General features: G+C 48.5%; 1 protein-coding gene across 4 annotated transcripts in view; it reads left to right on the forward strand.

The window, feature by feature from the left end:
- Positions 1-14563, forward strand: part of ISOC2 (isochorismatase domain containing 2) — a 447375-nt gene that overhangs the window by 19226 nt on the left and 413586 nt on the right. The window contains exon 1 of one of the 4 annotated variants that reach the window (XM_075329343.1): positions 8826-8846. The exons of 1 other annotated variant lie outside the window; for it this stretch is intronic. The gene's annotated coding sequence lies outside the window, so the exon portion shown is untranslated. Of the gene's footprint in view, positions 1-8825; positions 8847-8874; positions 9062-14563 lie in introns of those variants that run through there. 2 more of the 4 variants (XM_075329339.1, XM_075329340.1) reach the window with 2 other exon arrangements.

Consider the following 14563-nt stretch of genomic DNA (forward strand, 5'->3'; position numbering starts at 1 on the left):
ATAAGACCTGATCAGGCCGGCACAGGTCTCTGGAGTTATCTTGGCCCACTCCTCCATGCAGATCTTCTCCAAGTTATCTAGGCTCTTTGGGTGTCTCATGTGGACTTTAATCTTGAGCTCCTTCCACAAGTTTTCAATTGGGTTAAGGTCAGGAGACTGACTAGGCCACTGCAACACCTTGATTTTCTCCCTCTTGAACCAGGCCTTGGTTTTCTTGGCTGTGTGCTTTGGGTCGTTGTCTTGTTGGAAGATGAAATGACGATCCATCTTAAGATCCTTGATGGAGGAGCGGAGGTTCTTGGCCAAAAACTCCAGGTAGGTCGTGCTATCCATCTTCCCATGGATGCGGACCAGATGGCCAGGCCCCTTGGCTGAGAAACAGCCCCACAGCATGATGCTGCCACCACCATGCTTGACTGTAGGGATGGTATTCTTGGGGTCGTATGCAGTGCCATCCAGTCTCCAAACGTCACGTGTGTGGTTGGCACCAAAGATCTCGATCTTGGTCTCATCAGACCAGAGAACCTTGAACCAGTCTGTCTCAGAGTCCTCCAAGTGATCATGAGCAAACTGTAGACGAGCCTTGACATGACGCTTTGAAAGTAAAGGTACTTTACAGGGCTCGTCTGGAACGGAGACCATTGCGGTGGAGTACGTTACTTATGTTATTGACTGAAACCAATGTCCCCACTGCCATGAGATCTTTCCGGAGCTCCTTTCTTGTTGTCCTTGGGTTAGCCTTGACTCTTCGGACAAGCCTGGCCTCGGCACGTGTGGAAACTTTCAAAGGCTGTCCAGGCCGTGGAAGGCTAACAGTAGTTCCATAAGCCTTCCACTTCTGGATGATGCCCCCAACAGTGGAGACAGGTAGGCCCAACTCCTTGGAAAGGGTTTTGTACCCCTTGCCAGCCTTGTGACCCTCCACGATCTTGTCTCTGATGGCCTTGGAATGCTCCTTTTGTCTTTCCCATGTTGACCAAGTATGAGTGCTGTTCACAAGTTTGGGGAGGGTCTTAATTAGTCAGAAAAGGCTGGAAAAAGAGACAATTAATCTAAACATGTGAAGCTCATTGTTCTTTGTGCCTGAAATACTTCTTAATACTTTAGGGGAACCAAACAGAATTCTGGTGGTTTGAGGGGTTGAATAATAAATGACCCTCTGAATAAACTTTTCACAATTTAAAAAAAAAAAAAAAAAAAAAAAAGAAATAACATTCTTTTTTGCTGCAGTGCATTTCACACTTCCAGGCTGATCTACAGTCCAAATGTCACAATGCCAAGTTATTCCAAATGTGTAAACCTGCTAAATCTGCAGGAGGTTGAATTCTACTTGTAGGCACTGTATGTGTATATATATATATATATATATATATATATATATATATATATATATATATATATATATATATAGCCTTATTCTGTCTGTCTGTCCGTCTGTCTTGCTACAAAATTCTGTCGTTACCGTGACAAGCGTCTCATTGACCGCTCACCTCGCTTTGGCTCCGCCCCCCGCACGGATTGGCCGCTCACCCAGGCTCCGCCCCCCACACGGATTGGCCTCTCACCCCGGCCCCCTGCACTCATTGACAACTCGGCCACGCCCCACCCCCTCACGCATTGCACGCTCGCCCTGGCCCCGCCCCCCGCACGCATTCCCCGAACCGACACGGAGCCCCGACTCCCAGGTGAGTGCTGTACCCCCGGGAGCCCACACCAGCGTACGCCGGCAACCCTGCCGACACATACCCTCACATTGCTGGGGTTGCCGGCGTACGCTGGTGTGGGCTCCTGTGCGTGCGGGGGGCGGGGTACGCTGGTAACCATGGTACACATCGGGTAATATTGTGTAGCATGGTTACCAGCGTATGCCGGCTCCCTGCCCATTCAGATCGTTGGTCTCCCGCTGTCACACGCTGATGCGTGCTGCACAGCAGGAGACCAACAAGTGACCCAGCACTGTCTCTTTGAATACTTACTAGATGTGTACCATGCTTACTAGCATAGCCCGACTTCCGGCACACGTACGCTGATAACAATGATACACATCAGGTAACTATGGAAACTGCTTTCCATAATTGCCCCGCTCGGCCACGCCGCTGCTCGGCCACGCCCCCGCTCGGCCACGCCCCCACACACTCTGCCCCACTCGGCCACTCCACCACACACTCGGCCACGTCTTCTCCGCTCGGCCACGCCCCCCACACACATTGGGCACCTATACACCTCTCCTCCAGGACTACTCCTCCTATTATACTCCCCTTCCCCAGGACTACTTCTCCTATTATCCTCCTTTCACTCCAGGACTACTCCTCCTATTATACTCCTCACCTCCAGGACTACTCCTCCTATTATACTCCTCACCTCCAGGACTACTCCTTTTATTATACTCCTCACCTCCAGGACTACTCCTCCTATAATACTCCTCTCCCCTAGGAATACTCCTCCTATTATCCTCCTCTCCCCCCCAGGTCTACTCCTCCTATTATACTCCTCACCTCCAGGACTACTCCTCCTATTATACTCCTCACCTCCAGGACTACTCCTCCTATAATTCTCCTCTCCCCCAAGGAATACTCCTCCTATTATCCTCCTCTCCCCCCAGGACTCCTCCTCTTATTATCCTGCTCTCCCCACAGGACTACTCCTCCTATTATCCTCCTCACCCCCAGGACTACTCCTATTATCCTCCTCTCTCCCCAGGAATACTCCTCCTATTAGACTTCTTCTCTCCCCAGGACTACTCCTCCTATTAGACGCCTCACCCCCAGGACTACTCCTCCTATTATCCTCCTCTCTCTCCAGGACTACTCCTCCTATTAGACTCCTCACCCCCAGGACTACTCCTCCTATTAGACTCCTCACCCCCAGGACTACTCCTTTTATTATCCTGCTCTCCCCACAGGACTACTACTCCTATTATCCTCCTCTGCCCCCATGACTACTCCTCCTATTAGACTCCTCACCCCCAGGACTACTCCTATTATCCTCTCCCCCCAGGAATACTCCTCCTATTAGACTTCTTCTCTCCCCAGGACTACTCCTCCTATTAGACTCCTCACCCCCAGGACTACTCCTCCTATTATCCTCCTCTCCCCCCAGGACTACTCCTATTATCCTCCTCTCCCCCCAGGACTACTCCTATTATCCTCCTCTCCCCCCAGGACTACTCCTCCTATTATCCTCCTTTCTCCCCAGGGCTACTCCTTCTTTCTCCCCAGGACTACTCCTCCTATTATCCTGCTCTCCCCCCAGGACTACTCCTCCTATTATACTCCTCTCACCCCAGGACTACTCCTCCTATTATCCTCCTTTCTCCCCAGGACTACTCCTCCTATTATCCTCCTCTCACCCCAGGACTACTCCTCCTATTATTCTTCTCCCCCCCCCCCCCAGGAATACTCCTCCTATCAGACTCCTCTCCCCCCAGGACTACTCCACCTATTATCCTCCTCTCCCCCCAGGACTACTCCTCCTATTATCCTCCTTTCTCCCCAGGACTACTCCTCCTATTATCCTCCTCTCCCCCCAGGAATGCTCCTCCTATTAGACTCCTCTCCCCCCAGGACTACTCCTCCTATTAGACTCCTCACCCCCAGGACTACTCCTCCTATTATCCTCCTCTCCCCCCAGGACTACTCCTATTATACTCCTCTACCTCCAGGACTACTCCTCCTATTATCCTCCTCTCCCCCCAGGACTATTCCTCCTATTATCCTCCTCTCCCCCCAGGACTACTCCTCCTATTATCCTGCTCTCCCCCCAGGACTACTCCTCCTATTATCCTGCTCTCACCCCAGGACTACTCCTCCTATTATCCTCCTTTCTCCCCAGGACTACTCCTCCTATTATCCTCCTTTCTCCCCAGGACTACTCCTCCTATTATCCTCCTTTCTCCCCAGGACTACTCCTCCTATTATCCTCCTCTCCCCCCAGGACTACTCCTCCTATTATTCTTCTCTCCCCCCAGGACTCCTCCTCCTATTATTCTTCTCTTCCCCCCAGGAATACTCCTCCTATTAGACTCCTCTCCCCCAAGGAATACTCCTATTAGACTCCTCACCCCCAGGACGACTACTCCTATTATCCTCCTCTCCCCCCAGGACTACTCCTCCTATTATACTCCTCACCTCCAGGACTACTCCTCCTATTATCCTCCTCTCCCCCCAGGACTACTCCTCCTATTATACTTCTCACCTCCAGGACTACTCCTCCTATTATCCTCCTCTCCCCCCAGGACTACTCCTCCTATTATCCTCCTCTCCCCCCAGGACTACTCCTCCTATTATACTCCTCACCTCCAGGACTACTCCTCCTATTATACTCCTCTCCCCCAGGACTACTCCTCCTATTATACTCCTCTCCCCCAGGACTACTCCTCCTATTATACTCCTCTCCCCACATAACTACTCCTCCTATTATCCTGCTCTCCCCACAGGACTACTCCTCCTATTATACTCCTCTCCCCCAGGACTACTCCTCCTATTATACTCCTCTCCCCCAGGACTACTCCTCCTATTATACTCCTCTCCCCCAGGACTACTCCTCCTATTATTGTAATACTATTGTATGTACTGAGGATTTCGATTGCGTTAGGGCAATGACAACCAGAGACGAGTTCTTGGTGCAAAAGACGTTTTATAATATGTAACCGCAATATGTGCACAGAACAGAATATACACAATAATAAGTAACCGCAATATGTAAACAGAACAAAATATACACAGTAATATGTAACCGCAATATGTACACAGAACAGAATATACACAGTGGAACATAAACACAGTAAATACCTGCTGGGTTCAGAGCAAAGGGGATTTCCCGGGACCGCACACCGGATTCCCCCAGGAAGACCACCAGGAGCGAACCCCTATACAGGGGCTGTCCGGCAATCACCCCAGAAGGCCTAAATGCGCAGCAGCCGGGACACAAAAAGGGCAACAGATATAGTCCAAAAAAATGTCCGTACATGATGTGAGTCCTAGGGTGGATATGAATGGAAGGGACCGGGCAGAAGTGCCGACCAGAGACGGCAGACAGAGTCCGAGCACAGTTGGATGAGAGGTGAAGTCCAGAGCTGGTGTCAGGTGTTTCAACTGGATCCAAACAGCAATCAGGAGATGAGCGCAGCAGGGCAGGAGTACACAGGAAACAGTATACTCAGGCAACTAGACTAAGCTTAGGAGCGGCTTTTAAACAGATGGACAGGAAGTAGGGCAACAGAACAGAAAACTCCATGTTAACAAAGGGCAAGATCCTTCAAAAGAAAACTGGAAATCCCGGAACTCTGACAATTATACTCCTCTCCCCCAGGACTACTCGTCCTATTATCCTCCTCTCCTCCCAGGACTACTCCTCCTATTATACTCCTCTCCCCCCAGGACTACTCCTCCTATTATACTCCTCTCCCCCCAGGACTATTCCTCCTATTATCCTCCTCTCCCCACAGGACTACTCCTCCTATTATCCTGCTCTCCCCACAGGACTACTACTCCTATTATACTCCTCTCCCCCAGGACTCTTCCTCCTATTATACTCCTCTCCCCCAGGACTACTCCTCCTATTATACTCCTCTCCCCCCAAGACTACTCCTCCTATTATCCTCACCTCCAGGACTACTCCTCCTATTATCCTCCTCACCTCCAGGACTACTCCTCCTATTATCCTCCTCACTCCCCAGGACTACTCCTCCTATTATCCTCCTCTCCCCCCAGGACTATTCCTCCTAATATCCTCCTCTCCCCCCATGACTATTCCTACTATTATACTCCTCTCCCTCCAGGACTACTCCTCCAACTCACACACTCACTGCACAAAACATACCTCCCCCCCCAACACACACACACCCACACAAACCATGCAACACCTACAGCACCACACACACACAATGCTGCAGACACACAGCGCTCCACAAACAACACAACACACACAACGCAACACACAGCACCACACACACAAAGCACCACACACACAACGCTGCAGACACACAGCGCTCTACAAACAACGCAACACACACAACGCAACACACAAACAACACCGCTCTCACACACCCACACCCAGACAACACCCAGAACATTTACAGCCACTACACAAATACTTGGCAACTACAGGCAACATCTATATACAGTGCCTACAAGTAGTATTCAACCCCCTGCAGATTTAGCTGGTTTGATAAGATGCAAATAAGTTAGAGCCTGCAAACTTCAAACAAGAGCAGGATTTATTAACAGATGCATAAATCTTACAAACCAACAAGTTATGTTGCTCAGTTAAATTTTAATACATTTTCAACATAAAAGTGTGGGTCAATTATTATTCAACCCCTAGGTTTAATATTTTGTGGAATAACCCTTGTTTGCAATTACAGCTAATAATCGTCTTTTATAAGACCTGATCAGGCCGGCACAGGTCTCTGGAGTTATCTTGGCCCACTCCTCCATGCAGATCTTCTCCAAGTTATTTAGGTTCTTTGGGTGTCTCATATGGACTTTAATCTTGAGCTCCTTCCACAAGTTTTCAATTGGGTTAAGGTCAGGAGACTGACTAGGCCACTGCAACACCTTGATTTTCTCCCTCTTGAACCAGGCCTTGGTTTTCTTGGCCGTGTGCTTTGGGTCGTTGTCTTGTTGGAAGATAAAATGACGATCCATCTTAAGATCTTTGATGGAGGAGCGGAGGTTCTTGGCCAAAATCTCCAGGTAGGTCGTGCTATCCATCTTCCCATGGATGCGGACCAGATGGCCAGGCCCCTTGGCTGAGAAACAGCCCCACAGCATGATGCTGCCACCACCATGCTTGACTGTAGGGATGGTATTCTTGGGGTCGTATGCAGTGCCATCCAGTCTCCAAACGTCACGTGTGTGGTTGGCACCAAAGATCTCGATCTTGGTCTCATCAGACCAGAGAACCTTGAACCAGTCTGTTTCAGAGTCCTCCAAGTGATCATGAGCAAACTGTAGACGAGCCTTGACATGACGCTTTGAAAGTAAAGGTACCTTACGGGCTCGTCTGGAACGGAGACCATTGCGGTGGAGTACGTTACTTATGGTATTGACTGAAACCAATGTCCCCACTGCCGTGAGATCTTCCCGAAGCTCCTTCCTTGTTGTCCTTGGGTTAGCCTTGACTCTTCGGACAAGTCTGGCCTCGGCACGGGTGGAAACTTTCAAAGGCTGTCCAGGCCGTGGAAGGCTAACAGTAGTTCCATAAGCCTTCCACTTCCGGATGATGCTCCCAACAGTGGAGACAGGTAGGCCCAACTCCTTGGAAAGGGTTTTGTACCCCTTGCCAGCCTTGTGACCCTCCACGATCTTGTCTCTGATGGCCTTGGAATGCTCCTTTGTCTTTCCCATGTTGACCAAGTATGAGTGCTGTTCACAAGTTTGGGGAGGGTCTTAATTAGTCAGAAAAGGCTGGAAAAAGAGATAATTACTCCAAACATGTGAAGCTCATTGTTCTTTGTGCCTAAAATACTTCTTAATACTTTAGGGGAACCAAACAGAATTCTTGTGGTTTGAGGGGTTGAATAATAAATGACCCTCTGAATAAACTTTTCACAATTTAAAAAAAAAAAAGAAAAAAAGAAATAACATTTTTTTTTGCTGCAGAGCATTTCACACTTCCAGGCTGATCTACAGTCCAAATGTCACAATGCCAAGTTAATTCCGAATGTGTAAACCTGCTAAATCTGCAGGGGGTTGAAAACTACTTGTAGGCACTGTATATATATATAACAAAAATCATACATTAACTACACAATAAATTCTAGAATACCCTATGCGTTAGAATCGGGCCACCTTCTAGTATATATATATAAAAAACAAGTACTCACCCTCTCTCTTCACGTTACCTCGTTCCACTGCTGCTGTCCTCACCGCTCTCCTTGTTCCCCCACAGCTGCTCTGTCCTCGCCGTTGCTCGTCCTCCCCTCTCCTCGTTCTCCCGAGGCTCCGGTCGGCGTCCTCTCGTCCTGCGCTCTGTGCAGGGAGTGACGTCACCGCGCAAGCATAGGGGGAGAATGATGATGCATAGCGCGGCACTGGCTGCTCTATGCTTCATTATTATTGTGCGTGGTGACGGGGGAGCCACCGCAGCCGCTGGCATCAGGCGGGTGGCCCGGTGTCGGCGGCGGCAGCGGGTCATATAGCGGCCGCGTGGTCTGTGACAGATCAGCGCAGCTCCTTTCTCACTGAAAGGAGCTGGCTGCTGATCTGCCGGGCGGCCGCCGGGCCTCTAACCTCCCAGGCCCAGTAGCAATGGCGACCCCTGCGACCGCGGTAGTTACGCCCCTGCTCCGGTCACATAACAGCTTGTGACTGGCGCTTGTCACGCTGCCATTGTACTGTATACACTGTATTGGCGTGCGCCGAATCCGGCAAACTGGCGAAAAGCCTGATGTGTGAAACTATACAGTCTAATGCGTTCAGTAATGTATAACTACCAGCAGACCATATATTCTGATGTAATCACTAATATATACTTAAGAGCCTATACATTGATTGTAACGTCCTCACGAATATATATCAGCAGACCAGACACGTTGATGTCTATACCAATGAGCCGGGAAGAATGTGAGTGCTGCAGCCAGAAGCTCATACATTCTACTGTCTGTTCCGTTGACGTTCAACCATGTGATCCGTACTGGACTGAAAGAGGCCCCGCCTCCTCCGGTGACATCTTTGCTTACAAAAGAAAAATCAAAGTTAGATGCTAGAATGTAAGGCTCCTTCTAGGTATCACGTGATTTGTCACGTGATAGGGGCGTGTTCAAAACGCAAACCGATGTTTTCAGACAGAATAGACATTATTTTTGTAAGTCCACGTGGTCATGGAGTTATTTATAATAGAAGGTGAGACCCAGGCGGGAAGGGGGTGTAGCGGGGCGAAGCCCCCACTTGCATCATTATAGTGGACAGGAGAAAATATCGCCACGCCCACCAAGCTGGTAAAGCCCACTAACCTGGAAGATGCCCATACATTCTAGGCTCAACAAAAAAAAAAATTATCTTCTAGATACTACCGTGTTGTGGATAAACTCTGCATATAAAGGTGAAGTGACGAGTCGGTGAGTGCAGCTTCTCTTAGTGCGGTGTGATTATGATCGGTCTGTGAAAGCTGTACTGTCCCCAGGAGCGAGTATAGGAGAAACACCAGGACCATAGTTAACTGTTAGGCAGTGCAAGGTGCAGAACAGGGGAGAACATGATGTGGAGCAGTGTATGATGTAGGGAAGAACATAATGTGGAGCAGTGTATGATGTGGAGTAGTGTATGATGTAGGGCAGAACATAATGTGGAGCAGTGTATAATGTGGAGCAGTGTATGATGTGGAGCAGTGTATGATGTGGAGCAGTGTATGATGTGGAGCAGTGTATGATGTAGAGCAGTGTATGATGTAGAGCAGAACATGATGTGGAGCAGTGTATGATGTAGGGCAGAACATGATGTGGAGCAGTGTATGATGTAGGGCAGAACATGATGTGAAGCAGTGTGTGATGTGGAGCAGTGTATGATGTGGAGCAGTGTATGATGTGGAGCAGTGTATGATGTGGAGCAGTGTATGATGTGGAGCAGTGTATGATGTAGAGCAGTGTATGATGTAGAGCAGTGTATGATGTAGAGCAGAACATGATGTGGAGCAGTGTATGATGTAGGGCAGAACATGATGTGGAGCAGTGTATGATGTAGGGCAGAACATGATGTGAAGCAGTGTGTGATGTAGGGCAGAACATGATGTGGAGCAGTGTATGATGTAGGGCAGAACATGATGTGAAGCAGTGTGTGATGTAGGGCAGAACATGATGTGGAGCAGTGTATGATGTGGAGCAGTGTATGATGTGGAGCAGTGTATGATGTAGGGCAGTGTATGATGTGGAGCAGTGTATGATGTAGGGCAGAACATGATGTGGAGCAGTGTATGATGTAGGGCAGGACATGATGTGGAGCAGTGTATGATGTAGGGCAGAACATGATGTGGAGCAGTGTATGATGTAGGGCAGAACATGATGTGGAGCAGTGTATGATGTAGGGAAGAACATGATGTGGAGCAGTGTATGATGTAGGGCAGAACATGATGTGGAGCAGTGTATGATGTAGGGCAGAACATGATGTGGAGCAGTGTATGATGTAGGGCAGAAAATGATGTGGAGCAGTGTAAGATGTAGGGCAGAACATGATGTGGAGCAGTGTATGATGTAGGGCAGGACATGATGTGGAGCAGTGTATGATGTAGGGCAGAACATGATGTGGAGCAGTGTATGATGTAGGGCAGAACATGATGTGGGCAGTATAGGATATAGGGCAAAACATGATGTGGAGCAGTGTATGATGTAGGGCAGAACATGATGTGGAGCAGTGTATGATGTAGGGCAGGACATGATGTGGAGCAGTGTATGATGTAGGGTAGAACATGATGTGGAGCAGTGTATGATGTAGGGTAGAACATGATGTGGAGCAGTGTATGATGTAGGGCAGAACATGATGTGGGCTGTATAGGATATAGGGCAGAACATGATGTGGGCAGTATAGGATATAAGGCAGAACATGATGTGGAGCAGTGTATGATGTAGGGCAGAACATGATGTGGAGCAGTGTATGATGTAGAGCAGAACATGATGTGGAGCAGTGTATGATGTAGTGCAGAACATGATGTGGAGCAGTGTATGATGTAGGGTAGAACATGACGTGGAGCAGTGTATGATGTAGGGCAGAACATAATGTAGAGCAGTGTATGATGTAGGGCAGAACTTGATTTGGAGCAGTGTATGATGTAGGGCAGAACATGTGGGCAGTATATGATGTAGGGCAGATCATGATGTGGGCAGTAGATGATGTAGGGAAGAACATGATGTGGAGCAGTGTATGATGTAGGGCAGGACATGATGTGGAACAGTGTATGATGTAGGGCAGAACATAATGTGGAGCAGTGTATGATGTAGGGCAGAACATGTGGGCAGTATATGATGTAGGGAAGATCATGATGTGGGCAGTAGATGATGTAGAGCAGTGTATGATGTAGAGCAGAACATGATGTGGAGCCGTGTATGATGTAGGGCAGAACATGATGTGGAGCAGTGTATGATGTAGGGAAGAACATGATGTGGAGCAGTGTATGATGTAGGGCAGAACATGATGTGGAGCAGTGTATGATGTAGGGCAGAACATGATGTGGAGCAGTGTATGATGTAGGGCAGAACATGATGTGGAGCAGTGTATGATGTAGGGCAGAACATGATGTGGAGCAGTGTATGATGTAGGGCAGGACATGATGTGGAGCAGTGTATGATGTAGGGCAGAACATGATGTGGAGCAGTGTATGATGTAGAGCAGAACATGATGTGGGCAGTATAGGATATAGGGCAGAACATGATGTGGAGCAGTGTATGATGTGGACCAGTGTATAATGTAGGGCAGAACATGATGTGGAGCAGTGTATGATGTAGGGCAGAACATGATGTGGAGCAGTGTATGATGTAGGGCAGGACATGATGTGGAGCAGTGTATGATGTAGGTTAGAACATGATGTGGAGCAGTGTATGATGTAGGGTAGAACATGATGTGGAGCAGTGTATGATGTAGGGCAGAACATGATGTGGGCAGTATAGGATATAAGGCAGAACATGATGTGGAGCAGTGTATGATGTAGGGCAGAACATGATGTGGAGCAGTGTATGATGTAGAGCAGAACATGATGTGGAGCAGTGTATGATGTAGTGCTGAACATGATATGGAGCAGTGTATGATGTAGGGCAGAACATGACGTGGAGCAGTGTATGATGTAGGGCAGAACATAATGTAGAGCAGTGTATGATGTAGGGCAGAACATGATGTGGAGCAGTGTATGATGTAGGGCAGAACATGATGTGGAGCAGTGTATGATGTAGGGCAGGACATGATGTGGAGCAGTGTATGATGTAGGGCAGAACATGATGTGGAGCAGTGTATGATGTAGAGCAGAACATGATGTGGGCAGTATAGGATATAGGGCAGAACATGATGTGGAGCAGTGTATGATGTGGACCAGTGTATAATGTAGGGCAGAACATGATGTGGAGCAGTGTATGATGTAGGGCAGAACATGATGTGGAGCAGTGTATGATGTAGGGCAGGACATGATGTGGAGCAGTGTATGATGTAGGGTAGAACATGATGTGGAGCAGTGTATGATGTAGGGTAGAACATGATGTGGAGCAGTGTATGATGTAGGGCAGAACATGATGTGGGCAGTATAGGATATAAGGCAGAACATGATGTGGAGCAGTGTATGATGTAGGGCAGAACATGATGTGGAGCAGTGTATGATGTAGAGCAGAACATGATGTGGAGCAGTGTATGATGTAGTGCTGAACATGATATGGAGCAGTGTATGATGTAGGGCAGAACATGACGTGGAGCAGTGTATGATGTAGGGCAGAACATAATGTAGAGCAGTGTATGATGTAGGGCAGAACATGATTTGGAGCAGTGTATGATGTAGGGCAGAACATGTGGGCAGTATATGATGTAGGGCAGATCATGATGTGGGCAGTAGATGATGTAGGGAAGGACATGATGTGGAGCAGTGTATGATGTAGGGCAGGACATGATGTGGAGCAGTGTATGATGTAGGGCAGAACATAATGTGGAGCAGTGTATGATGTAGGGCAGAACATGTGGGCAGTATATGATGTAGGGAAGATCATGATGTGGGCAGTAGATGATGTAGAGCAGTGTATGATGTAGGGCAGAACATGATGTGGAGCAGTGTATGATGTAGGACAGGACATCATGTGGAGCAGTGTATGATGTAGAGGGAAGAACATGATGTGGAGCAGTGTATGATGTAGGGCAGAACATGATGTGGAGCAGTGTATGATGTAGGGAAGAACATGATGTGGAGCAGTGTATGATGTAGAGCAGAATATGATGTGGAGCAGTATATGACGTAGGGCAGAACATGAAGCAGGAAAGGATATGATTTGGGGCAGTACATGAAGTAGTGAAGGATATGATATAGGGCAGGATATTATGGGCAGATTGAGGTGATGCCGAGTGTGGTGTCCTTTCAAACGCCTTTATTTTTATACTACTTCCTTTTTTGATGACACTTCATTTGAGATTCTCAGTGCATGCTGGGATATTCAAATAAGTCGTCATTGGGAGCAGAGGCTGTGGTCATTACCGAAGACTGCCTCTCCCTGAAACATCATCAGTGACCTTCGGTTCAGGGGCTGGGCTGGTCTCTGCTCTACTGCACTTACAATGGTTGTCAATTCAGATGGATGCTAAGTAGATTCTTGTTCCTGTGCAGGGCCGCCATCAGGGCATGACATCCATGACTGGTGTATGGAGCCCGATAACGCGGGAGGCCCAGGGTAATTATTTAGCTTTATTAAGCCCTGGGCCGGGTCCCAGTCACAGCCGCAGCACATAGCTCCGACTGTGTCGCTTCAGCCACTACACATGAAGGGGCATCACATGCAAATTACCCATGTGCTGAAGGGCAGGGTCAGTGGTTGAGGGCACCAGCGCCTCATCCAGCAGCCCAGTGTGCAGCAGCGTGATGAGGTCATCACTCTGTGACCTCATCTCACTGCTGCAGGCAACGCAGAACTGCGGAGGTAGTGAGGGTGCGGCACCTGGTGGGGAGAGGTAAGTGCTCTGTAAGCTAAAGAAAGCAGCGGGACGATTGCAGGGGCACGCCGACCCCAGTACCTGCCTTGCTTCAGTTGGATGTGCTTCAGAGGAAACACATCCAGCTGAAATGCATTGCGGCTCAGGCTTGATGCCCCGCGATATAGGAGCTCGGGCATGATGAGTAACTAAAATGTCTTTTTCTCTAGTCCCTTCCACTACAGCATAGGAGGTTGTCTCTCCACGCCCAAATTGGGACAGGAAGCACAGAGAGGTTAAAAGGAACCTCCCACCTCCCATAGTCAGTGTCTTTCCTGTCCCCATCGGGCATTGAGAGGTTTTTTTTTTGTTTTTTTTAAATTCTTTTATTTATAAATGTAATCCTTTAACAGTACACGTAACAGTTCTTAAGATTAAATGGACCTTTGTAAGATACATTCAACACACCAAAAAATAGGACATAAGGCACACTTTACATTTTTACATTGTGACAGAAAATGTTCCCGCAAATGCCCCCTTTCAGGTGTATAGACATTCAAGGTTCCATCTAGCTTTTTCAAAGAATAAATTCACATTTAACAGGTAACATACGTAACTCACCAAGAATAGTAAGAAGCGAAAGAGGAAAAGACCAGAAAGAAAGCAAGAGAAATAAAACAAAGAATAGAAAAGAGTGAGAAACTGGGGAAAAGGAGGAGGGTGGTGGGGGGGGAGGGCTGGGAGGTGGAGGGGCCAGGTGAGGGTAAGAAGGGGTGGGGGGGGCTGGGAGGTGAAGGGGCCAGGTGAGGGTAAGAAGGGGTGGTGGGGGGGCTGGGAGGTGGAGGGGCCAGGTGAGGGTAACAAAGGGTGGGGGGGGGTCTGGGGATCCGCTTATGTACTACCTTCTGTGGTTCCCTCAGCCGCCTCAACACTGCCCACCAGAGCACCATAGTCCTCCGAGTGCTGGAAGTCCATCC

Source organism: Anomaloglossus baeobatrachus, chromosome 11, assembly GCF_048569485.1.
Source record: "Anomaloglossus baeobatrachus isolate aAnoBae1 chromosome 11, aAnoBae1.hap1, whole genome shotgun sequence".
NCBI lineage: Eukaryota > Metazoa > Chordata > Amphibia > Anura > Aromobatidae > Anomaloglossus > Anomaloglossus baeobatrachus.